This window comes from Carcharodon carcharias, chromosome 16, assembly GCF_017639515.1.
Source record: "Carcharodon carcharias isolate sCarCar2 chromosome 16, sCarCar2.pri, whole genome shotgun sequence".
Lineage (NCBI taxonomy): Eukaryota > Metazoa > Chordata > Chondrichthyes > Lamniformes > Lamnidae > Carcharodon > Carcharodon carcharias.
The window spans coordinates 89,000,277-89,027,648 of NC_054482.1; positions in this window are offsets into that span (position 1 = coordinate 89,000,277).

The window sequence follows — 27,372 nt, forward strand, 5'->3', positions numbered from 1 at the left end:
CCAATCTATCAATAAAGATAAAAATATAATCATCCAGGGCCTGTGTCTTCAACAACCATTAAACTCTATACAGATAAACACAGGAGCCTAACACATGTTTTAAAACCCCATCCAGAAGCCAGTGGAAGTCCAGCTACATTCAACATGACCAAGCTCGCAAACCCCTAACTAATGGTTATTGAAGGGACCACTTAAGGCCATTGTCGTATAAAGGTTTAATAGCTATCATGCTAATAGCTAGAGTTCATTATCAGTGATGTCAGATAATGTCAGGTCACATGTAACTGGAACATGAGAAAAGTAGGTTCTAATGGACTCCCGCTGTCTCTGTAAATAGTGTCAATCATTAATAAATGTTCAGTGGTTTTCAGCAGCCTGGTTTCCAGCTTTCTTCTGTCAAAGACTCCCAGAGCCTGATCGCGATATTACTGGAAAGATAAGTTTTATCAAAAATACTCAACTGAATGGGAAGTTAGGAAGAAAAGGAGTGTAGTTCTGAGGAACACTGCCGGCCCTCACTCAGTTCCCTCCTGATTTCTCCCCACAGGGAGGACCTAAGGACCGATCCCAACATTGCATCAGCCTGAAATCAAGGTCTGCTTTGCCGATCTTTCCCCAGTCACCTGCTGCTTGCCTGTTTAACATAGGTGAGGCCAGCAGTTCAATTTCAGTTGGACCTCTGGTCTACTTCTTTGGTGCAGGACTTGTTCCTTGTTCCCTGAGCCCAGTTTTCACTGCAAAAGAGGTCTAGCACAGAAAATGGGGAATCACAAACTAAATTTAAAGAGAATTTCCAAAGAATGGAATGGAAAATTACATGGATAAAATACACATAGGAACATAGGAGCAAGAGTAGGCCATTCAGCCAATCGAGCCTGCTCTGCCATTAAATATGATCATGGCTGATCACCCACTTCAATGTCTTTTCCCCACACTATCGCCCATATCTCTTTCCGTCATTGGCTTTTGGTCTTTAGAGATCTGTCAATCTCTACATTAAACACACTCAATGGCCGAGCTTCCACAGCTCTCTGGGGTAGAGAATTCCAAAGATTTACAACCCTCTGAGTAAAAAACAAATTCTCCTCATCTTGGTCTTAAGTGACTTCCCACTTATTTTGAAATTGTGTCCCCTGATTCTAGGCTCCCAACCAGGGGAAACATCTGACTTGCATCTATTTAGGTTTCAATGAGATCACCTCTCATTCTTCGAAACTCTGGACAATAAAAGCCTGGCTTGCCCAATTTTTCTTCATAGGACAGTCCTGCCATCCTGGGAACAAGTCTGGTGCACCTTTGTTGCACTCCCTTTATGGTAATAATATCCTTCCTAAGGTAAGGGGACCAAAACTGCACATGGTACTCCAGGTGAGGTCCAACCAAGCTTCTATACAATTGAAATAAGGCTTCACTACTCCTTTACTCAAACCTTCTTGTGATAAAGGCCAACATACCATTAGCATTTCTAATGGCCTGCTGCACCTGCATGTTAGTCTTCAGTGACTTATGGACAAGGACACCCAGGTCCCTTCGTACATCTACACTTTCTAATCTATTACCATTAAGGAAATACTCTGCACATCTGTTCCTTCTATCAAAGTGGATAACCTCACATTTTTCCTCATTATATCCCATCTGCCATGTTCTTGCCCACTCACTAAGTCTGTCCAAATCCTCTTGAAGCTGCTTTACATCTTCCTCACAACACACATTCCCACATGGCTCTGTATTATCCATGCACTTGGACATATTACATTTGGTCCTCATATCCAAATCATTGACATATATTATGAACAGCTGGGGCGTGAGTACTGATCCCTGTGGTACCCCACTAGTCACAGCCTGCTAACATAAGAATGACCCATTTATTTCTACCTTCTGTTATCTGCCTGTTAATCAATCCTTAATCCATGCCAGTATATTGCCTCCTATCCCATGTTCTTTAATTTTGCTAAATAACCTCCTGTGGGGGACTTTATTGAAAGCCTTCTGAAAATTCAAGTATACTACGTCCACCAACTCCCCTTTATAAATTCTATTAGTAACATCCTCAGAAAACTCCAACAAGTTCGTCAAACATGATTACCTATCCATAAACCCATGTTGACTATGCCCAATCAGATCATTATTATTTAAATGTCCATTTATCACACCCTTTATAATAGATTCTAGCATTTTCCCTTCTACTGATGTAAGGCTAACAGGTCGGTAATTCCTTGTTTTCTCTCTCCCTCCCTTTTTCAATAGTGGAGTGACATTTGCTACCTTCTGCAGGAACCATTCCAGAATCTATTGAATTTTGGAAGATGATCACCAATGCATCCACTACCTCCATAACCATCTCTTTCAACACTGGGATGTAGGTCATCAGGTCCTGGGGACTCATCAACTTTCAGTCCCATTAATTTCTCCAATACAACCTTCTTACTAATACAAATTTATTTCAATTCTTCATTCTCCTTAGTTACTTGGATCCCTAATTCTGGGAGATTTCTTGTATCCTTCTCAGTGAAGACAGACCCAAAGTCATCACTTAGCTTCTCTGTCATTTCTCTATTTCCCATTATAAATTCTCCTGACTCTGTAATTTGTCTTAGCCAAATGTTTCCTTTTTACATACCTATTGAAGCTTTCACACTCTGTTTTTATGTTTTTTGCTAGTTTACATTCATATTCTATTCTCCCTTTCTTTTTCAGTTTCTTGGTCCTCCTTTGCTGTATTCTAAAAACCTCCCAACCCTCAGGTTTACCACAGGTTGGCAACTTTATAACCTTTTCTTTCAATCATATACAATCCTTAACTTCTTTTGTTAGCCACGGTTGACTGGCTTTTCTTTTTGGGTTTTTGTTACTTAAAGGAGTGTATAATTGTTGTGAACTGTGTAATAATTCTTTAAAGACAATCGATTGCATATGTACAGTCATATCTTTTAATGTATTTGCCCAATCCACCTCAGCCAGTTTTCCCCATATACCTTCATAATTCCCTTTGTTCAAAGTTAACACCCTGGCTTCAGATTGAACTACCTCTCTTTAAAACATAATATATCTATCATATTATGGTCACTCATCCCTAAATGTTCTTTTACAATGTGATTATTAATTAGCCCTTTCACATTACATAATACTAGGTCTAAGTTTGTTTCTTCAACTCTTTCAGGCTCAATGGATCCTACAGGTTCTTCCAAACCAAGGGGAGTTCCTTCCATAAGTGGCATAGACTCTTTTAGGCCCAATCGCATGCACTCCTGCTGCCCTTCCCCTCTAAGTTCAACAATATGAAGATCAACTGTCAGGCAGATTCTGAGAATCAGGATGTTGGGCAAGGCTAAATTCAACATGGAATGATCAGCTTTCTATTGTGTAAAAAAAGTTTGGGGGCCTTGTTAGTAATTCCGCTTTTTCTTCCTAAGTGTCTTCTTTTGATGGTTTTGTTCTTGGCAGCGCTGACTTGAATCTTGGCTTTCTTTTCAATTTCCCTATTGGCCAGACGAGGCTCAGGTATGAACTCAGTGGCTGCATCTTCCATCTTTTCCTCAACTGTCAGCTCCTTTGAAAGCTCAGGGGTCTCAACTTTTAAAGCTTCTTGGCTTTCATGTAGTTGATTCTTCAGCTCTTCCATTACTTTTTTATATTTGTTAGTATTTTCCTGGAGAATTAAGCATTGTTCTGTTTTCTCGGCTAATTTATTCTTCATCTCGGTCAGAGATATGCTGAATTCTTTCTGTTCTTCCTCATAGGTTTTTAATGGTACAAGTTGGGTTCTGAAGGAATCTTGCAATATGCGAAAGCAGGTTTTCTTTATCGTTTTGGAGGTTACTGACTTCAATTCGAACTCTGACCTGAAGCATCACCTCTAGGAGCTTCTTTCGTTGAGTCTTTACATAATCCTTTTTCCAAACAGCAGCATTTCCTGCTTCTAATTGAGATCTCAGTACTCTTTAGTTTAGCGTCTGAATTTTCCAGATTTAATGGGTGTTCTCCTCCATTTAAATATTTGAAAGTATGTTCCCCTATAACTCGTCGTGGATGCCCCTGTATCCACCTCCATTCAGATGGGTTTCTCATTGACATTCACTGTCACATAGATTGTCTCTGCTTCACCCATTTTTAAGTTGTATAGTGAGTAAATATCTGACTCTGTTCTTTCTGGTTCCTCCATTATGTGATTTCACGATTTCTACCTTTTTGCTTAAAGTTTTATCTTAATCTGTCTTTACAATGTCGCACAGTGTGTCCATTATGATGGCAGAAGAAACATTCAATTCTTTTAAATTGTCATCATCTGCAGGCTGTCTCAATTTCTGTCATTATTATTGTAAGTTTTCTCTATTAAACCATTGTTTTTTGCTGGTTTGTTAATGGTGGCTGTTTCCTGCCTTTCTCCAGAGTCCTGTGCTTTTGCGCCATTACTAACCAGTGCTTCCCTCCCAACATGAAGGTTGGCACCATTTTGTGCTCCCTTGACTGCTTCTGAATCCCTGACTGCGCTTTCCATTGCGCACACCAACTCTAGCACCTTGCTGAGGTCTGAATTCGTTTCTGATAACAACCGTTTTTGAATGGCATCTTCATTAATCCCACATACTAATCAGCTTCTTAACATGTCTTTAATCAACGTCTCAAACTCACAATGCTCTGTCAATTGTTTTAAGTCTGCTACATAGCAAGCGACTGTCTCTCCGGGGTACGACATCTCAAATTAAATTTACAACGCTGTGTTGTTACCGAGGGTTTTGGCTGAAAGTGACTTTTCACAAGATTTACCAACTCACCAAAGCTCATGGAATCTGGGGCATTGGGTGCAGTTAGACTACGAATTAAGTCGTATGTTTTACTGCCACACGTCGATAAGAGGATTGCTCACCTCTTCTCCTCCCCTGATATGTCGTTGGCCAAAAAGAAGAACACAAAGCATTCAATGTTCTGTGACCGGTGGTGTGATCAAATGGTTCGATATGGCCAAACTGTAGCATACTGGAGAGAGATAGCTCTGACAGCTATGATGAAGGCTGTACTCACAATCACCTGCAAGGTACAGTTGATTTGCTTCTGTTTAATTCCTGCAGCTTTCCTTGGTGTTGTCGACTGGTCGCGCTTTGCCTCATCACCAGTTAGGTTCCTTCTATCGGGTCGCTTGTTCAGCGAACACAGCTGCTATCTACTGATAAGTGAGTTGGTAATCAAGATAATATAGATGAAGGAACCATTGTAAAATGAAGTGCATGCTGTTTATTCACATAAGTAACAGAGCACTAACACATGTGTGCTTCTCAAACCAAAACCCATTCTAACACTACTGATTAACAATGTAGTCCGCGCTACACAGCAATTGGGTAATACAATCACGTGGTCAATCTGCTTACATTCTCTGAAAGGTGTTTTGCACCTCAGATTACCACACCCTCTAATGCTTAAGAGTTCTAAGGATCTGTGAGACAGAAATTTAAACTAGCTTCATCTCAGGTTATTAATTAAGAGCATTGTGCACATGTGCCTGTTGTGTGGACCACAATTGTGATATCCCTTTGTGCTGAAAGCAGAGGATATTGATAGGTCAGGAAGTGGAGAACTTTGGGAACACCAGGAAGAGAAGTACAGAGGCTGCAAACTGAAGCCCAGCAAGAAGCTTGGTATTAGTGCACCATGGAGGAGAGCACATAGAAGCTGGCTGGGGAGTAGAGCAGAGTTGGGGAGCTAGGCCATGAAGCATGATGGGACTAGTGATTTGATCACAATATAATTGTAACAATGTGCAAAAGGTGGGGAGTAGCATAGGCCAGTGGAATGGGGAATGGGTTCAGAAGAGCAGTGAATAGAGCACTGCCCAAGAAGTGTAGAAACCAGGGTGCAAAATTTTAAAATGAAAAGCCATGGATTTCAACTGAAGTAAGAGCATACCCGTTTATTTGAGCTAGGAATGCAGTAAATTGTGTATACAGCTGCTAGAGAGATACTTTTGTCCCTGAATCTGATTTCCAGTTGAAATGCAGCATCTGAAAGAAAAATAAGATGTATCTTTAAGCATAAGGGTGTTTTGTATGATTGACAGGAAGACTTTCTGTTCACAGAGCATCCCATGACTTCCTGTTTGTCCACCACTCTCTCCCTATCCAGTACTGAACTCAACAAAAGGTGGCAAGTTTAAGCATATGAGGACAATGCCATGCACAGCAGCGCACAAATACACTGAGATATTGAGTCCAGTACTGTGGAAAGCAGGAACAGTCAAGCATGCCTCTGCTCGGCTGAACCCGTTCATTCAGGAAAGACCCCAAACATATTGGAATTTGAAGAATGCAAAGAAATCCAATTCCAGGCTCCAGAGGAAAGAGCAGGCCTGTGCATGGGGCAAATGTTGAAGGCATTTCTGTTTGTTATTGTTTATTTGTAACTTTAGTGGGCTTTTTCCAGAATTTAGTTTTTTATAAATGTTATTTTAATATATATATATTCAGCTGGATCAGAGGAGTTGAACTTACCTTAGAGGGGATAAAAGAGGGACTGGTAAATGTGCAGCAGTGAGTAAAAGAAGCAAAGTAATGAAGAAGCAAAAATTACAAATGGCAAAAAACAAAAAGGAATGAAGCAAATGTCGACTAAGGTGAACTTATAAGAGTCAGAATTGAGAAATTTGAAAGAAAAATTGAAGTAGAAATTATGGTATTGCTTGAACTGAAGCTTGACTTCAGTAAGGGCATGACAAGGAACTGTCAACCCAGGGTTTAACATTTTTAGGAGATTTAGGAAAAAGCAACAAAATAAGGGAGGAGAGTATTAATAATTGAAGAAAAAATTCATTGTAAGATTGAGTCAATGTTTGGGACTTTTAGTTCCAACTAGTCACTGACCATTCCAGGTACAAGGCACTTGGTACAAGCAGGAGTTTACTAAGCAGAATCACAAGGAGTGCAACAAAATGGTACTTAACAAGGCAGTAATCACAATCAACACAAGCTCTGGACTCTCCGATTGATTGGAGTGCTGTCTCTTGCTCTGTTCTTGTTGTTGACTGAAGTATATTTTCTCTTCTCTTGGTTGTGTGCCAAGGATCTCAAGACTCCTCTTCTTATACCCTTTTTGGGTCTATCCTTGTTACGTATTAGGCAAATGGTAGTTTGCCCTTGAGCAGGGTGAAATCTCATTTTAGCCAAACTGATTAGTTTATTATTATTTCATTATTGATCTGATTAGTTTACCTTTATTTCATTATTGTCCATTGTATTGTTGCCTTGCATGTCCCTCATGCATGACATTTTGTTTATTAAGCAGGAAACCTTTAGTTAACATGATTAACATAGCACAGCTCCTTATAGTTGCTATTGTCTAATTATATAGGTCGACAGACAAAAATGCTTATACAAGCTTCCAGTCGGTCAAAGGTCAGAATATTCCCTGACACAAGCTCTTACAACAGCTTAATATTTTCTTTCTACTGTCCCTCATACATCGGAATCTTACATTACTTAAAAATCATGTCTTACTTCTTGGCATTTTCTGAAATCATAATTCCATATTAACCTACATATTCCCCACCTTGAGGGTGAAGTGAAGCTGATCCTTCAAAATTACTATATATAATGATGGTACACTCGATAAATATAATTACATTACTATTCTGCTAACACCTGTAACAAATATATTTTGCAAATCTGTGCTTTAAGCTGCAGTGTTTGGACTTCCAGTTTCATCTTCCAATGATAGATATGTAACATACACACAGCAAAACAGAATATACTTTCATGCTTCGGTCAGGTTCTGTCAAACATTCAATATCAACTATTGTGGCTTGGTGGATGTTCATAGTTGCATACAATATCATTAGAAATATTGCAAGTAATAATGGCCAGATAAAAGACTAGAATTTGCTCTGCCCTTTCACCAGTGCTCTCATGGTGCTGGGGCAGGCAACAGCAGAAAATGAGCTGGGAAGGATTGTCCTAGATCCTCATCCATTATTGTGCTTGGTGGATGTTCTGCTGCAAAGGATAGCAGATGCGGAAGCATCCAGGCACTGTTGAGTGGGTGTATAACAATGGTGGGATAATGATTGGATGTCTTTGTCATTAACATTGCCCATCATTATTATCCTAGCAACCTGGATTCTGGGAATGCCAGATTATTACAGGCTTTGAGTGCTACCTTCTAGAAAGCCAGGTGGTGAAGGATAGAATTGGAGCCAATCTTTACACACTTATATAAACATTTATTCACAGAGATTGGACCATACAAGCATGCACCTCCTAACCATGCAACCATAGTTTGTCTGTTCCTATTTAGAGGAGCACAATTGAATTCCCAATTAATGCCCACCATAATTGTATACAATTATCATTGGGCATTGTTAAATGAGGCACAACACATCAAGTAGTCTCAATGTTCAACGCTGGAGTCGAATCAGTGGAGGGTCTGTTGAAGCAGATCAGTAGAATTTGACCAATTTCTCCAAACTGATGCATGTTTTGAGCACGTCCCTGCCACCCCACCACCCATAGACAGCTTGACCCTTTAAGCTGCTGTGAGAGCCCTGCCACAACAGCAGCAGCTGCCATTTCCTATCCCTTTGATCTACGATAAGCACCCAGGTGCACCAGATACACTGCTAACTGCACATGGAAAAGAAAATTAAATTAAAAAATAAAATTTGTCAGCATTAACACTAGGTGGGCAGATGTGAGTTTTCTTTATTCATTCATGGGGTGTGGGCATCGCTGGCTAGGCCAGCATTTTATTGCCCACCCCTAATTGCCCTTGTTCAGAGAGCATTTAAGAGTCAACCACATTGCTGTGAGTCTGGAGACACATGTAGGCCTGACCGGGTGAGGATAGCAGATTTCCTTCCCTAAAAGACATTAGTGAACCAGATGGGTTTTTATGACAATCGACAATCATCCCATGGTCATCATTAGACTTTCAATTCCAGATTTTCTTTTCATTGAATTCAAATTCCACCATCTGCCATGGCAGGATTCAAACGCAGGTCCCCAGAGCATTACCCTAGGTCTCTGGATTACCAGTCAGCGACAATACCACTATGCCATTGCCTGTCCCTGAATCTCACCTTGGCATTGCCACCAGAGATGAAAGTAACAAGATTATCAGGACAGATGGCCAAAAGATTGATCAAAGAGGTAGGTGTTAAGGAGTGTCTTTAAAGAGGAAAGTGAGATAGAGAGGCGGAGAGGTTTGAGGAGGGATTTTCAGAGTTTAAGGCCCAGGTAGTTGAAGGTCTAGATGCCAATGGGGCAGTAATTAAAATTGAGATGTTCAAGAGATCAGAATTAGAGGAGTGTAGGTACCCCAGTGGTTTGTGAGGCTGGAGGAGATTACAGAGTTAGGGAGTGATTTGTCAACAAGGATGTGAATTTTAAAATCAAAGCATTACTTAACTTGGAACCACTGTAGGTCAGTGATCACAGGGGTGATGGGTGTACAGAATTTGGTGCAAGTTAGGACATGGTCAGCAGAATTTTGGGTGAGCTCAAGTTGATGTTTGGTAGAAAATGGAATGCCAACCAGGAATGCATGAGAATAGTCAAGCCTAGAGGTATTAAATGCATGGATGAAGCTTTCAGCAACAAATGGGCTGTGGCAGGGATGGTGTGAGGGGATATTAGGCAGATGGAGATAGCCGGTCTTAGGGACAGCATAGCTAGGTGGTTGGAAGCTTGCCTGCGATCAAATATGACTCCAAGGTTGCTAACAATCTCAGATAGTTGCCAGGCAGAGTAGTGGAGTTGGTGGCTAGGGAGCAGAGTTTATGGCGAGACAGAAGACAATGGTTTCAGCCTTCCATTATTTAGTTGGTGGAAATTTCTGCTCATCCAGTTCTGGATGTCAAACAAGCAGGCCTAGGCAATAAAAACAGAAAATGCTGGAAAGACTCAACAGGCCTGGCAGCATTTGTGCAGAGAGAAGCAGAATTAACATTTCAAGTCCATATGACTCTTCTTCAGAGTTGGGAGAATTCCCAGCACCATGAACCTGGCCTTTAAAAATGGCTACCCAAATATCTGATTTTTGGCAAGGATGGGTGCTGGGGAAAGGGAAGAGGGGTGCGTTGGGGGAATGGCTAGAATAGCTGACCCCAGGAGGCTATCAGGTGCGGAGGTAGGCTGAGCAGAAGGCATGTCTCAGGGCTCTGGCACTGCATCCAAAAATAAAAAATGATTAAAACATAAAACACCCCTCCAGGCCTCACCCCTCAAACACCCTCAACTCCCACACACTCCTCATCCCCATCCATGCCAACGAATGCCCCTTATGCCCTGTACCCATCCTCCATGGTCCCTCATATCCTTCATGATGACCTAGACCCTTGTAACCACTCCTAATGGCCCTTTATAGCCCCTATGTCAACTTATGACCGTGTACCACCATTTCTCTTTACAGCCTCCATGCAAACATATGCCCCCGTACCAACCTCCAGTAACATGCCAACCCACTTGTATCTTCATCTATGGGCTGGGCTCAGGACCCATGCAGAGATGAGATAAAATAAAGCTCTAAAGCTGGGATTTTCCAGCCTCGTCATGGCGGGACCCACCATAGGAAATTTAGCGGACCAGCCAAAAGTCCATTGACTTTCAGCAGGACCGGATGATTCCAATGTGGTCAGCGTGGTAAATCCTGCCCAAAGTGTCTATAGCAGACTTCATTATATTGAAAAAGAACACTCATTAAAATAAAAACCATTTACTACATTTGAATTCCTCCGACTAAATAAAGCATTATTAACAACAAATATTTCATTCAAGTACACAATTTCTTCCACCAAAAGCATTGGAATTCATAGCCCCACTTCAAAGAGTCTGTAACCACTTGTAGCTATCAATTAAACTGCGAAAGAGCAGGCACCCTACTGTGATAATGGATGGTTATAAAATCAGTCATGCAGCACTAATCCAATGATGGAAACCCTGAGGCTTATGTCAACAGAGTGAAAAAGCAAGTAATCATTTTTTTAACACTCCAGACATTTTTTTCGAAGATTTAAAGGGCTGGACTTTTAAATGCCTTGACATCTGAACAGCTCCCTTTGATGGGTTCTTCTGACAGTTTTGACAGTTGTTTTTGACAGGTTTGTTGACATTCCAATGAGCTTGACAGTAATGAATTTATGCACTTTTTTCACTTTTAAAAATTCCAAAGGGCATCTTACCTGCCCCAAAGGTATCCCAGGACCAGAGTCAAATGGGTATCTTACCCCTCCAAAGGGATAGCCTGGTATCTAAACAATCCACCAAGTTCAGACTTGTTTTTACCAGGACTAATCTGCACACTTTTGGGGTTTCACACTCCTAACCTACCAAAATCCCACACCAGTGGAGGCAGTTGTTGATTTAAATGGCCAGCATAAACCACGCATGTACAAAGCATGCCGAGCCTCATTCCTGACCCCGTAAAAATAGGCAATGCTGCTTTGGGCTTCTGACCTTTGGGCATTTCTGCTATTTTGTCCATCATAGCAAAAATCTGGGCTGCAGTTTGATAATTTCGAGACAGTGGAGGGGTTGAGAGAAGTGGTGGTGGTATAGATACATATAGAAGCTAATGATATCATCTAGGGGCAGCATGGAGGTGAGAAGTAAAAGGGAGCCAAGAATTGGTCATTGGGAGATTCCAAAGATGACAGAATGGAAATGGGAAGAGAAGCCATTGTAGGTGATTGTTTGGCCATGATTAAATGAGTAAGAATGGAAGAGTCCCAACTAGTTGGATCATAGAGGAAAAGACCGCAGGAACAAGTTTCATTTTTTTATCATTGCAGTGTTATGATGAACCTAAATTAAAGCTGTTTGTGAGAATGCACATGATAGTATAACATAAAGTTATCATATACCTTTGTCACTGAGTAAGAAGGTAATAATTCTTATTCATTTTCTCTTTCATCTCTTTCTATCAAGTCCCTTTCTCACTTCCTTTAGTATTTTGCCTCTTTTTGTTTATTTGTCATATGAAGGCACTTAAAGATCTCAGTTTCCTAGTCCAGACATTTGAAAAGATTTGGAAAGATTTAGAGCCTCAATGGGCATTAGACAACATCTTTTATCTGGGACCGTGATTAGATAAAATCACCAATGAATGATTTTTCAAAATGTGTGCCTCAAATCCTGTTTGTTGCTACAGTAACCAATTTACTAATACACTATTTCCTTCCATCATAAAACACTGGTGATGATCTATGTCCTTTGATGCTACCAATATCCTTAATGGCTCCCCAAATAAAATATCACTCTTCAGTAATCTTATTGTTTTATAGCTTGCATTGCCTGAATCTAGTTGAATAGCCCCTTATGAGGAAAGCTTACTGTGACTGATTGTTCCTATGCCCCTCCAAGTAAATAATATATTATTAGTATACCACAGGCCTGATTTTAACTCTGTGCAAGCAGGTGGATTTTAAATTAATTAAAATCTCATCTCATAATCCAAGGTAATAACAGTACAAAAGGAAGAGAGTCATCAATGAATACCTAAAACCTATCCTTAGATTCCTAATCCATTCTATCAGGGAAAAATACTCATACTCAGATGAACCCTTACTCCCTAATCTAATCCATCAGGGAAAAAGATAGCTCATAACATCCCAGCCCAGACTAAGCTGTCAGAGAAATGAGTGTCTCAGATTGATATTACTTTCACCCTTAAACACAATCAAAGTGGGTGACTTAGACTCATAAATCTTGTATCCTACATGCAAGGAATGTCTGCTTCTGACTCTGCCAAACTTTTGAGGCCAAGAGAAGATTTCCTAATCAACATAGCTTTAGCAGATGATCATGTCACTATAAGTACATTTTTTTATTCTTTCACAGGGTGTGGGTGTTGCTGGCTAGATCAATATTTATTGCCCATCCCTAATTGCCATTGCGAAAGTGGTGAGCCACTTTCTTAAACCACTTCAGTCCATGTGGTATGGGCACAGCCACAGTGCTGTTAGGGAGGGAGTTCCAGGATTTTGAACCAGTGACAGTGAATGAATGGCAATATATTTCCAAGTCAGGATGGTGTGTTGCTTGGAGGGGAACTTGCAGGTGGTGGTGTTCCCATGCATCTGATGCCCTTGTCCTTCCAGGTGATACAGGTCATGGGTTTGGAAGGTACCATCGAAGGCACCTTGGTGAGTTGCTGCAGTGCATCTTATGGAAGGTACACACTGCTGCCACTGTGCGTTGGTGGTGAAGGAAGTTGATTTGAAGGTGGTGGATGGGGGGGGGCACTCAAGCGGGCTGCTTTGTCCTGGATGTTGAAGATTCTTGGGTGTTGAAGCTGCACTCATCCAGGGAAGTGGGGAGTATTCCATCACACTCCTGACTTGTGCCTTGTAAATGGTGGACAGGCTTTGGGGAGTCAGAAGGTGAGTTACTCTCTGCAGAACTCCCAGCCTCTGACCTGCTTTTGTAGCCACATCTCAGCTGTTTATCAGAGCAAAGGGGAAGGGAAGAAATTGTAGAAGCCAGTTGCTCAAGCAGCCCTTAGCAACCATCTCTCAAATTAAAAATTTCAAAGAGACTTTCAGCTTCCTCGAGAAAGGGCCAAACAGGCCTGTAAGCAAATGATAGTCTTTGAGAGTTTCAGCCAAGCAAGTTTTGCAGGACCAGTTGCCAGTGAGCACATTAGGGGACTTGCACAGGGATGATGGGTCCATGAGCTTCTGGCTACATCTGGTTCAATCAATTTTTCCATGTAACTTGCAAATATCTCAATTGCAGAAACTAAGAAACCATGATGTTCTGATATGGAATTGATGTACTAATGATGCAAGAGTAGTAAGTAGAGACCTTCCCAAATCTTCAGGCCTGTAAAATCAAAAGATGGTGTAGTTGCATTTCAGCTGGGATTGTTCATTTGGGCACCTTCCAATTTAAACTCAATTAAACAGGGTTGCCAACTGCCCCCAGTCCCATTACACATCCAACCCTTGCCAATTGTGTGGGAATCAACTAACTTGAACTTTTTCAGCTGGTTTTTGGTAGGATTTCCACCTCTGGTCGAATTCCTATTGGACTTGTGGAGGGACAGGGCAGTGGTAGAGGGGCAATTTAGGGTAGAGAAATGGCTGCAGTAGGATTCTGGTGCCTACTGAAATGTAGCATGACCCAAAAGCATTTTTTTAAGAAGTTCAGAAATTCCACCAGGACCAGCATAGTCAATCCCCTATGATTGATTACATTAAACAAAGTGGCTCTTTTAAATTTAAATCTCCCTCCACTCCCGAAGGAATTCTAGGTGTCAGGAACACAATAATATTTCTAGTGTCAGTGTTGATATGGTACAAATGGCCAGAAAAATGTTGTATGGTATATTACCTGTGTATCATTTAAATATAAAAACAAAAAACTGCGGATGCTGGAAATCCAAAATAAAAACAGAATTACCTGGAAAAACTCAGCAGGTCTGGCAGCATCGGCTGAGAAGAAAAGAGTTGACGTTTCGAGTCCTCATGACCCTCCAACAGAACAGAACGGTTCTGTTGAAGGGTCATGAGGACTCGAAACGTCAACTCTTTTCTTCTCCGCCGATGCTGCCAGACCTGCTGAGTTTTTCCAGCTAATTCTGTTTTTGTTTTATCATTTAAATATGTTCACCCATATTACATTTGATATATTCTACACACATTCACATTCATTTCTGCCTGATCTGCTTTCACTGGCTGGACTTACAGTGGAGAACCTCCAGAAGAATATCCCGGCTGACAAGATTTGGCATCAGTTGCCAGAAGCTTTGAACTCATGTTAAACTTCTGCATGTCAACCTACTGTGAAGAACTGAATCTCAAGCAAAGTGAAGTGAGACTTTTGTGTTCAACGAGTCTTGCTGTCATTCACTCCAGTTTCAAGACAGATCTTGACACTATTAACGCTAGATTTATTCTGTAACTGCCAAATCATTGCCTGTGAAGCACGGGCATTAGGTTCATTTTGAGTACACCTAGAAAAACCTGTCACACTTAATCCTCCCCTCTTCCCCTTTCCCTTCTAATTGGCATCTGACTCCATTTCTGATTTTGCAATAAAGATATTGGAACTAATCCTCTCTTATCCAAATAAGTCACAACATTCTCTACTGATCATTATATCTATCAAGTGAACTCCAGATTGTCTAGTAATTAAGAGCAAACATTAAACTTTACTTTGTAAGCCAACACATTATTTACCTTTTTAATGTACTTTTTAACTATGTAATTGTTTCTTTATTTATTTTATGTTAATGAATGTAGACCAGTTGTGGTGTAACCCTTTGTGTGAAGTCTGTCTCATGGTGGTAACATGGGACATCGAGGTTTATGAAGAACTCATGCCAAAGATGAACTGCACTTTGGGCTCAATACGCAAAGCATGGTGGTCAATTTAGTCAAGTCAAAGCCTTGCTAGAATTAGCAAGGTCGGCAAAATTACTTAAGCTGTGCAGGTGAACTGGCCTCGAACCGTGAGAAAGATAGACCCCTTTTGTGCTTGTTAGAGGTAGTAAAGATGACTGTCTGTACCAGCCTGGGGATTGATAACAGTGTACAAGATAACAAAACGGAGTGAGGCTGGTCCTATTCCTTCAGCATGGCTGGCCTTGTGAGAGCAAGGCCCAGGGCATAAGAACAAGGGAAAAGACACTGCTGTAATTGAAAATCAATTTAATGGACCAAAAGCGGGCTTTAACCTTATGTGGTACAGGGCCATAGCAAAGAAAGTTAGAAAGAAAGTGTCCACAGAACCATCTCTACTGCAGTGGTTAGAGCGATTTGGTCAGTTGCTCAGAAGACACCCATGGAGGATTCGCCATTGGATTGACCACTGAGACGGACTCCAGCTCACAGGGAAGCTAAACAACTGTATTATCGTGAGAATATACTATTGCTTAATGGCTTAAGGGAGAATTTTTCCCCCAAAGGTGGGGGGGTGGGGGGGTTGTGCGCAGGCGGGCGCGGGCAGGTGCGGGTTGGCACACAGGATGCAGGGTTGACTTCTCAGGGACAAGGGCTATCCACAAAGAATGTGGCTGATGACGCCCTTATGGCAGCCTCACACCACTGCTGAGAGAAGGTACAACGAGGCTCATGTCACAACCTGGAGTTTGGTTGAGCATTCCATTAGCATTCTGAAAATGAGGTTCTGGTGCGTAGATAGATCTAGTGGAGCACTGCAGTACACTCCCCGGAAGATGTCATGCATCACAGTGACTTGCTACATAACCTGTGATGCGAAGTGGGGAGGACTTGGATGATGAGGAGATGCAAGAGCTGCACCTCTCCTCTGACGAGGAGGAAAGTGAAGGGGATGAGGGCGATGAGGTCCTGGAGGGTGAGGGTGCAGGCAATGAGGCCAGTGCACCAGCCAGATGAGGCAGGCGTACTTGTGAGGCCCTCATTGCCACAGGATTCCAGGAGGATGATGACGAGGTGCATTGAGGACACACCTGAGATCTTCACATTGCATCTGGGAACGTCTGACACCTGTCTGGCTGAGGGCAGCGCACATATACACTGTGAAGAGGCTCATATCATCGAGACACTGCTGGGATACAGCGGCCACATGGAATTTAAGACTACTTGATCCTTTGGCAGGCTTCATCATCTGTTCCCTTCGGCACCACACCTTCACCAATCAGGAATGGTGACGAGATGAGGGGGCAGCCCTGCCTCCCCTCAAAGGTGCTGAGAGCACAGAGTACATCACAAAACCCAGTGATACTTGGGTACGAGATTCTTGCAGCATGCAAAAGCTACATGGAGGTGCACGCGTCACTGATCTGGAGAGTGACTGAAGCCGGACGATCACTGTGCTCAAAAGGTTACACTCTGCCCTGGACTGTGAAGTAGCCTTTGCTTTGTGCAGGAAGCCATGTTTCATGTCTGACTGACACAAACGCTGCTCATCATAACAAGGAGCCATTGACAAGGACACATTCTTGGGAGCATATTTACAATGGTCAACATTAAGTATGTGATTAACACCTAGGCCCATGCCCACATTATGCAACTACAACTTCTTGACCTTTCTAACCCTGCCGCTACGTCTTGGTGCACACCCGACATCCACAGCAGAGGTGGAGGTGGTCTGCTGACTGCTACGCCCTGTTGGCAGGTGTTCTCAGAAAGCCCCCAGCCTGCTTTCAGGGTCCTGCTGTGTGGCAGTGGCCTCTTCGGCCTGTGGAGCTGGAGCTGCTGGGGTCACAAGAAGAAGGGATTTGAATGGGCTGGATACTCCCAGAGTGTCCCCAGAATGTGCACCTGCTGTTCCTTCTCCCTGTGGGTGCCCAAGGGCCTCTGGCTGACTCCTTGAGAGGAAGGAGCAGCTGGAGGGAGCTCAAGATGCCCCGTTGAGTTTGGTGTTGTCATGCCAACGCCATCACCTCAGACTGAAGGCTGACAGACTTCTCCATCATACCTTGCAATCTCAGGACTGCAGCAGACATCCCTCCCTGATGTTCCCGAGTGTGTAGCTCCAGCAACTGAGGGTCATCTGACTCGGACTCAGCAAATTCCTGGCCTCCAGCAGTCCTCCAAGTGCTGGCAGCCTAGGAATTCCCTGCCTCCACCCCTAGAACCAAGTCCTACTAGGTGTGTGTCTCTGCGCTGGTGGAAGTTATGGGTGAGCGCTGTGACGGGACTCCAATTTCGGTGTCTGCGGATTCCTCTTCTGTGGTGTCCTTGGGGCTGGAGTTGAGGACCTGGTTCGTGGACTCCCTTGGCTGCTTCCCAGATGTGCCTGCAAAAGCAAGGAGAGATGTTTATTGCATGGTGGTGACTACGGAGCAGGGAACTCACTCATAGCATGGTTGTCTGATAGATGTTGCAGTGCTGAATTCTCACTGGCTTGAAAGCCACCAACTTCACCATCAGGACAGGAATGACCCAGATCCTCGCCAGCCAGTTGGATGTCTCTATCTTAAAAGTCTGTGAGGACCTTGATGTCGGCAAGTTCTCCACCAATTGGTGACCTCTCCCATTTGCTGTGTGCCAGGTTGTCCTGTATGAATACAGATGGAGAAAGTATAAGCTGGACACTTGCCAGACCAGATGAGAAGGATGCCTGGCATGTGTGGGTGGTGAGTGGTGACATGGATGGGATGAGGACATGACCCGCAAGCTAGATGAAGGTGTGTGTGAGAGAGTGAGTGGCGATGTTCCTTGAGCTGGCAGTGAGTGAGATCCCTGTGGATGTGTGATGGGTTTGTGACTGTGTCAGTTCAGACTGATGAGAAGATTGATTTAGCCTGGTGGAACGGAGATCATTCATCCTCTTTCGGCACTGCGTGGCTGCCCTCTTTTGGAGGACGTTGGCGCTGACCACCGCTGCCACCACTTCCCATGCTGGATTTGTCACCTTGAATGAAGTTCTTAGCCAAGAGTGGGAGTAGAAGACATCGCGGCGTGCCTCCACTAAATTTGGGTGCAGCATATTTCTCCCCTTTGGCAGCCATCAGTTCCCAGCAGTTTCCTACCCTTTGAAGAGTGCTAGCTCTGTGCAGGGATGGCCTTTAAATATGGTGCCTTATTTACTGAAGGCCTGAGGTGACAGCTGGGCGAGCGAATCAGAGGCCACCCCACCACTGATCAGTGCCTCTCAATCTTGTAAATAAAGTGGCACATGATGCGGCAGAAAAAGCTGCTTTTGCCGTTGGTGGGTCACATGCCGATTTCCCTGTCTGATATTGGACTCTGCCAATTTCTGGAACAATTCCGCCCATAGTCTCTGCTACAACCAATCCCTGCAGCAAAGCTTTCTAACAGCTATCTATAAAGAGGTTTCTCTGAACTTCTCACATCACAATACATTTTCTTATGCTGGAAAGTTTAATAATGCTTTGAAGGATGATTCAATATGAGACATCACATTGAACAGAAACTGGTCGTTCATTGCAGCATCAGAAAGTTCTAAACGGTGATGGGTAACGCAGGCAAACTTAAAACCCAAACGATAAAGCAATACAGGAATTAATAAATGAGGAAGTTTAAAGGTGAAACATAATGCCATTATAAATTATAATAATAACAGTAAGCATTCTATGCATTACTTACCAATACAGAAGTCATTGCAGAGAACCGGCTGTGCACAAAACATTTCATATTCAGTACTCTCCAAATCCCATACAAACCATGTACAATACCACTTCAGAAATTGATACAGGACATGTCTCATGTGAATCACATACATGTCGTTATATAAGAGTTGTATCCTGTTTAAACCAAGATTACATCATTTGTTCAGCCATCTAAATGTTAAACAAACACTGGCTCCTCCACTACCCACACCATTTTTCCTGTGCCCAATTATTGTTTCCTTCTTTGCAATTAGTTTACAGAGTACATGAACAAGAGTTGCACAGAGACCCAGAAGCATACGGTTCCAGGTGGAAGTGAGTTGTTCCTATTTACCTAGTAAGTACTGTAAATTATTTCAAAAGGCTGCATTGCAAGCTTAGGTTAGAATTAGGGTTATAACTTAGTTGACCTAAAGCCTTACAAAATTACCCCTTATACATGAACATAGACATAAAAAAGCTGTATATATTTGAAGTCATTCATTACAAACCCTTTTCCTTGAACAGGATTGGAATTCACCCACTGCTGGAAAACTCATCTGATGAAAAACAAACTCGATGCTTTAGAATTAGTTTATAAACTGATCAAGCATAATGTGAGATTTCTCCATGGTAGAGTTTGGTCATCTCGATTTATTGCTTTTTGTTTTATTCCTCTTCATATAGATTGGCAAGTTGCAGCATACAGAGCTTGGCTGACATTTTGAAAGTCATAGCCATTTCAAAAACATAACTAGCATTCAGTGAAGTGTATCATTGATCCATTTGTGTCTTTACAGAAGTTAGCACTATGTCAAAAAGAATTTTATGGCAATTCATTTATCGTTTTACTGTCTGTTTTTTCTCTTTTTATGCTTAAAGCGTGAAGGTTGTAAATCCTGCAATAATAAATTAACCCCAACCTTAGAAAGGCATCTCCTGCTAAGTTGGTATGTTAATATTTTGCACAGGCACCATACATTTCTGTGACTATTTTCCAAAGAATGAGAAAAATATTTTTTCTGCATTTTGATGGTCTAATGCTATGACTCATGCCCACTGGGAACAAAATAGAGAATGCCAGAGTTGGAGATCATAAAGCTATTTATGAGAGGGGCAATCATCCCTTCAGTCTTAGTTATATTCAAATTTCAGGTCTGAGGTTGAAGGACCAATATTCAAACGCACTGTACAATCCAGTCTAGCAGCAGGAAGGGAGAGACCTTTATCACTGTTCCATATGTTCTGAACTTTGAAAGCCATTACAAAGGTGAAAACTAACTAAACTACTCAGTCACACTTCTGTCTTATGTCTTGTTTGCAAACAGAAATTCCAGGAGCATTTCTTTTCATCAAGACTTCTTTGAACATAAATAATAATAACACATCGATCTGCTTTCCACTGTGGAGTGCAGTCTGCCTGACTTATTCTTATGAAATCCTCTTAGGGATTAATCAACCTTCTGATGAATCACAGACTAATGAAATACAAATTGGAATAAATTTGCTTAAAACTTTTATCACAAAATATATTGGAAATACAATATCAATGTGAGAATACTGGAGTCAAACAATGTGATTACTGAAGCCAATTGCTAATACATCGTCCAGTAGTTTAAAAATGCTTCTGATGATGAAACAGGAGGAGTGATTAAATGCCACATGGCTGTCACAAAAAGGCATTATTACCTCACCCTTCCTGCAGGGATAATGAATAACGCTGGAATATAATTAAATCCCTTCAGTTTTATTGAAGGCAAAGACAGTGAAGGTAATGTTAAGTTTTGTTGCTGGGCAGCCTGTTCTACGGTTTGCCCAATTTAGTTTTCCATTGAAGCCAACTGTTGGCTGATGTGGTATCGTTTGTTTGTCAGATGAGGATAAAAATTAAAATTATCCATAGTTAATATGAAGCACTTTATCATTGGTAATTTTCTATCATAGTGAATAACTTCATCAAACAATAACTTTAATCACTCTCTTAAAAATGTTTTGAACATATTGAGGATAAAATTCAACCTTGACAGGTGTGCAAAATGTACCGTGCCAAATTGAATGTCTGTTGTACAACCAACCTGCTGTTCCTTTCCATGAAATCAAGTGGGAAATTGAAGTGCGGTTGAACAGGAGGTAGGCGAAGGAAGAGTGCCAACCTTAATGGGAGTGGAAAAAGAATACCAGCTTGAACAGTATTAGAGGAAGAGAACCAGATTAAACTGAGGGACAGAGGGATCCTCATTTTAATGGGTGGAAGGACAGGCTGTTTTCAGGGATAGTAGGGGAGAAGGAGCGATTGCCAGTATGAATGTGAGAAGGTTAGAGGGACTAGAGGAAGAGAATAGAGGAAGAGAAGGTGTAACAATGATAAGGTGGAGATTTGAATGGGTGCCATCTCTCAGTGAATTGAGTGAATGGATTAGGGAAGTGACTATTAACTTTTGGTGCAATAATGGTCTGGTTGATCTGTTGGAAACTCAACTGGTACTTTGCTTTTCCTTTTCCTAAGACTAAGTTCTGGATTTTCCCTCTCCCACCCACCCCAAATCAGGAAAAAGAATGGGAAAATGTTTAGAATCATAGAATGATACAGCAACAATGGAGGCCATTCGGCCCATTGTGCATCTGCTGGCTATTTAGTAGATCTATCCAGTTAATCCTATTTCCCTGCTCTTTCCCCAAAGCCCTGTAAATTATTTCCCTCACTACCGTTCCCCATCCCAACATTGATTTTCCTCTCCACATTCCTTTTGAGGCAACTACTGGTCACCCTTTTGCGTCCTGACACATTTAAACTACAGTTTGGAGCTGACTTCCCGGGCAAACTACTCTACTTCTCTGCCATCTCTGCTCCCAGGCAATTCATGAGGTTGTGACAGAAGGCTCCATTATTTTCTTTCTAAAGAGAGGCTCTGTCCCAGTAGGTCATGGAACTATCTTAATTTGGCCTTGGCTCAACACAAGGTCCAACTTTATTATATAATCCAAATGGTGGGACAGGCAGAAGCGGTTCAAATTTGATATTTTTTTACACCTTTTTGCACTTCAAATGTGCAGCATGAGTCATATCAATGCTTCTTCGTGACGGATCTGCCTGTACATTCTGCTGAATTAACTATTTGGATGCATTAGCATGAACTGCTTATGGATTCAGAAGAGCCTTTTAGGATTTTGAAGCAACATCTTAATTTTACAAATTAACTTTAATGATTGCATTGTACAGTTTTCAGAATAAATATTACAGAAATGTTCAATGTATTAGCTTTAAAAGGTAAACAAAGGAACATAGGAACAGGAGTCAGCCAATCAGCTTGAGCCTGCAGCACTATTCAATTAGGTCATAGCTGATGTCCATTTACCCATCTTAGCTCCATACCCCATGATACCCTTAACTAACAAATATCCATGTCTTAAAGGTCCAATTATTCCATCATCCACAACCTTTTGTGGGAGAAAATTCCAAATCTTCCAAAACACTATGTGATAAAATGCTCCCTGATTTCCATCATAAATGGACAAGCTTTATTTTAGGATTATTCCCTCTTGTTGTTTCTCTCCACCAAAGAAATAGTTTCTCTGCATCTACCCAGAACAGCACCAGGTATACATAAAAATGAGGTGTCAACCTGGTGAAGCTACAATGCAGGACTACTTGCATGCCAAACAGCATAAGCAACAAGTGATAGACAGAATTAAGCAATCCCACAAACAATGGATCAGATCTGAGCTCTGCGGTCTTGCCACATTCAGTCGCAAATGGCGGTGGACAATTTAACAACTCGCTGGAGGAGGAGGTTCCACAAATATCCCCATCCTCAATGATGGAGGAGCCCAGCATATCAGTGCAAAAGATAAGGCTGAAGCAGTCACCACAACCTTCAGCCAGAAGTGCCGAGTGGATGATCCATCTCGGCCTTCTCCAAAGGTCCCCAGCATCACAGATGATATCAAGAAATGGCTGATGGCACTGGATGCTGCAAAAGCTATAGGCCTTGACAACATTCCAGCAATAGTATTGAAGGCTTGTGCTTCAGAACTTGCCGCGCCCCTAGCCAAGCTGTTCCAGTACAGCTACAACATTGGCATCTACCCAGCAAAGTGGAAAATTGCCCAGGTATGTCCTGGACACAAAAAGAAGGACAAATCTAACCCGGCCAGTTTCCACCCCATCAGTCTACTCTCCATCATCAGTAAAGTGATGGAAGGGGTCTTCAACAGCGCTATCAGGTAACACGTGCATAGAAATAACCTGCTCACTGACGCTCAGTTTGGTTTCTGCCAGGGCCACTCAGTTCCTGACCTCATTACAGCTTTGGTTCAAACATGGACAAAAGAGCTGAATTCCAGAGGTGAGGTGACAGTGGCTGCCATTGACATCAAGGCAGCATTTGACAGAGTGTGGCATCAAGGAGCCCTACCAAAACTGGAGTCAATGGGAATCAGGGGGAAAACTCTCCACTGGTTGTAGTCATACCTAGCACAAAGGAAGATGGTTGTGGTTGCTGGAGGTCAATTATCTCAGTTCCAGGACATCACTGTAGGAGTTCCTCGGGTTAATGTCCTTGGCCCAACCATCTTCAGCTGCTTCATCAATGACCTTCCTTCCATATAAGGTCAGAAGTGGGGATGTTTGCTGATGATTGTACAATGTTCAGCACCATTTGCAACTCCTCAGACACTGGACAATATCCAGGTTTTGGATTACAAGTGGCAAGTAACAGTCGTGTAACACAAGTGCTAGGCAATGACCATCTCCAACAAGAGAGAATCTAACCATTGCCCCTTGACATTCAATGGCATTACCCCCATTGCTGAATGCCTCTCTAATAATATCCTGGAGGTTTTCATTGACCAGAAACTCAACTGGACTAGCCATATAAACACTGTAGCTAGAAGAGCAGGTCAGAGGCTAGGAATTGTGATGAGTAACTCACCTCCCAACTCCCCAAAGCGTGTCCACCATCCACAAGGCACAAGTCAGAAGAGTGTGATAGAATACTCCCTACTTGCCTGCATGAATGCAGCTCCAACAACACTCAAGAAGCTTGACATCATCCAGGACAATGTAGCCTGCTTGATTGGCACCCCATCCACAAACATACACTCCTTCCACCACTGATGTACAGTGGCAGCAGTCTGTACCATCTACAAGATGCATTGCAGGAACTCACCAAGCATTCTTAGACAGCATCTTCCAAACTCAGGACCAGTATGTAGAAGGACAAGGGCAGCAGATACATGGGAACACCATCACCTGGAAGTTCCCCTCCAAGCCACTCGTCATCCTGACTTGGCAATATATCGCCATTCCTTCACTGTCACTGGGTCAAAATCTTGGAACTCCCTCCGTAACAGCACTGTGGATGTACCTACACCACATGGACTGCAGCGGTTCAAGAAGGCAGCTCACCACCACCTTCTCAAGGGCAATTAGGGATGGGCAATAAATGCTGGCCTGGCCAGTGACACTGACATTCTATGAATGAATTTTAAAAAACTTTATTGAAACATCTTCTTAGCATTTTAAATACTTCAAAAAGATTACCTTTCAATCTTCTAATAAAAATTCCATTGATATCATATAAAGAAAATTTTGGTGGTTAATGTAAATGAACATCTTTGTTAAACAACCACAATCCTGTGTTGAAGTCATACTTTGAAAAGAAGTATCACTGCAAGGATCTTTTACAATGGACTGGCCTATGTATGAATGTAGCTGATATTGGTTTACATACTTTGCTGTAAAAGAAATTGGTCCCATTACCTGGATATCGAATCAGGCCACAGATTTCCTCAGGATCCTTTAGGAGAAGGCAGGTGGGACTTCAGCCCATCAGTAAGGCATCATACTGACCCTGTTAGAATTTGTAGCATCATCTAATATATATAATAGCAATCAGGCCAGAAAGATAACTCTCCGTATTCTCCCATTGCCAGTCAGACAGGTAGCTAATTGTGTTAGAAATAGTGTGAGTCCTGATTGTTTAAATTATCCTGACCTTTGGATATTGGACAGGGTCAGGGACCTTAACACTGAGCAGGCCGAAGTTCCAATCCATCCCAGGTCTATTCCTGCTCACCCCCACACCTTCAATCCCAATTCCCCTCACCCACAAGGCCTCCCAGGAATTTTGAAGTCATTGTTTCTCTGATAGAATCAACCAATGTTGTCATGAAACAAACATATTTTTCCAATATATTATTGTGGTTTATTGTAAAGTAGGTTTATGGGTGTCAGTGTAGGTGGTTCTGTCTGTGTGATTTAATTCAATTAGAGTCAGATAGACTGCAAGCTTGAAATTATCAAAAGAAGTTAGGGGTAAAAGGCACTTGAAATGCTAATGAGTAAACATGGATGAGGGCTTAGCTTTTAAGGTATGAAGGAAATTTGCATTTTAGATAATGAAGAGTTGTTTGAGTTTCAAAGGGATGATAGGATGTTTACAACTAACAAGATAAGCAAGGCCAAGCAGTGTGTTTATTTTTTCCAAAGGTAAAGACCATATTGGCAACAAGAAATATTTTTATATTTATGGGAAAAGTAATTTTCCAAAGACATATAGAACAATGGAATTTACACATCAGAGAGAGAGAGAAACATATTTAAAGAGAATGGAAGGCTATGTTGTGGGGCCACATGTGATCTAAGGGGATCTTGTAAAACAGCCTTGGAGAAGCCTCCAACCACTTTAGCAGAAGTTTGCTGTCCAGTAACCAAAGATGGAAGAAAGCCTTTGGAATTCCACTGACAAGTGCGTACTGTGGTAAACTTGAAGGTTTGATTATTTAAATTTAAAGCCTATTTTGGACTGTTGCCTTAAAAAGGATGTATAGTTGGGAGTCAGTTTAATTGGGAATTTTGGGATTTGTTATAGTATTAAGTAACCATAGTCTTATGTATGTGCTTGAAATATTTTCTTTCATTAATTTAGTTTTTAAAATCTCTAAAGGTGTCAGTGGACTCATTACTTTTGAATTCAGTGCACAAATCTTCTCGTAACAAATACAAATTGCAAAACTATTGTGATAGCGTGGCCAAACCTTGTGGGTTTGGTCTGCCTGGCAGACATCACCTGCCACATCATAATAATGTCTTGAGTATTGCGGAAAACAGAGACCTTTTTTGTTGAAACCTTTCGTCTTGCGTTCATCAGGATAATTCACAAGAAAATGCCAATGTCAGGGTGAAAAACAAATTTATATTGTATGTGCTCTCCTGAAAACATGGTATGATTGAGAACTGTCATTGAAAAATAACAATATGTACACTCATTTAAATGAATACTGGCAATTTTTGTAGCCACACACTTTCTTTCCCATTATTTTTATGAAATTCTTTACTTAGCAGTCTGTAAATAACACATCCTGATTTTAAGACATCAAAGTGTATCGGAGAACGTATTTTACAAAGAATAGTAATTTACAGTGGACATGTTACAAGCAGATATAAAAACAAAAAAACTGCGGATGCTGGAAATCCAAAACAAAAACAGAATTACCTGGAAAAACACAGCAGGTCTGGCAGCATCGGCGGAGAAGAAAAGAGTTGACGTTTCGAGTCCTCATGACCCTTTGACAGAACTGAGTTCTGTCGAAGGGTCATGAGGACTCGAAACGTCAACTCTTTTCTTCTCCGCCGATGCTGCCAGACCTGCTGAGTTTTTCCAGGTAATTCTGTTTTTGTTATGTTACAAGCAGTGTCACTGCACTTCCATACTCTTCTTGTTAGTTGAAGCGTGTGAGTGAATTTTTCGACAAATTGTAGGTGAGACTTTCACTTGCATATACCTGAGACACTCACTTTCACTCAAAGATAAATGCAGCAAAAAGCATCTGCCACAAAGGATGGCTGAAGTGTTCACAGTCTGTGCTTTTCCTGCAGTGCAATGGCTGAATTGAAATATCTTGATCTTTTCTATCTCCTTCAATAACAACTACTTGCATTTATATAGCACCACAATTTAAGTGCTGTCAGGCACTTAACTGGCCAGCGTCATGTCTCTCATGGGATTTAGAACCCTGGGGGGTGGTGGGATGGGGGCAGATGTCCTGCTCCCTGAGAACTGCCAGTCAATCAGAGGCTGGCGACTTTCCATTGCTGGCAGAGCCAGTGGGACTGATGGCTGCTGTCGATAATGCCCGAAGGCCCAGCCCAAGCATACACACTGGATCCCAAGACACAGGTGAGTGGAGTGGGATGGGGGTCACAGGGAGGGGGTGGGTAGGAGGGCCAGAGGCAAGGGCCAGGGATGGCTTTCAGCAACCTGCCTGATGCCACATTCCTCAATTGGGCACTTAATGGCCGACAATGAGGGTGCACCACCACAACCCCCCCACCCCCGCCCCCGCCATGAG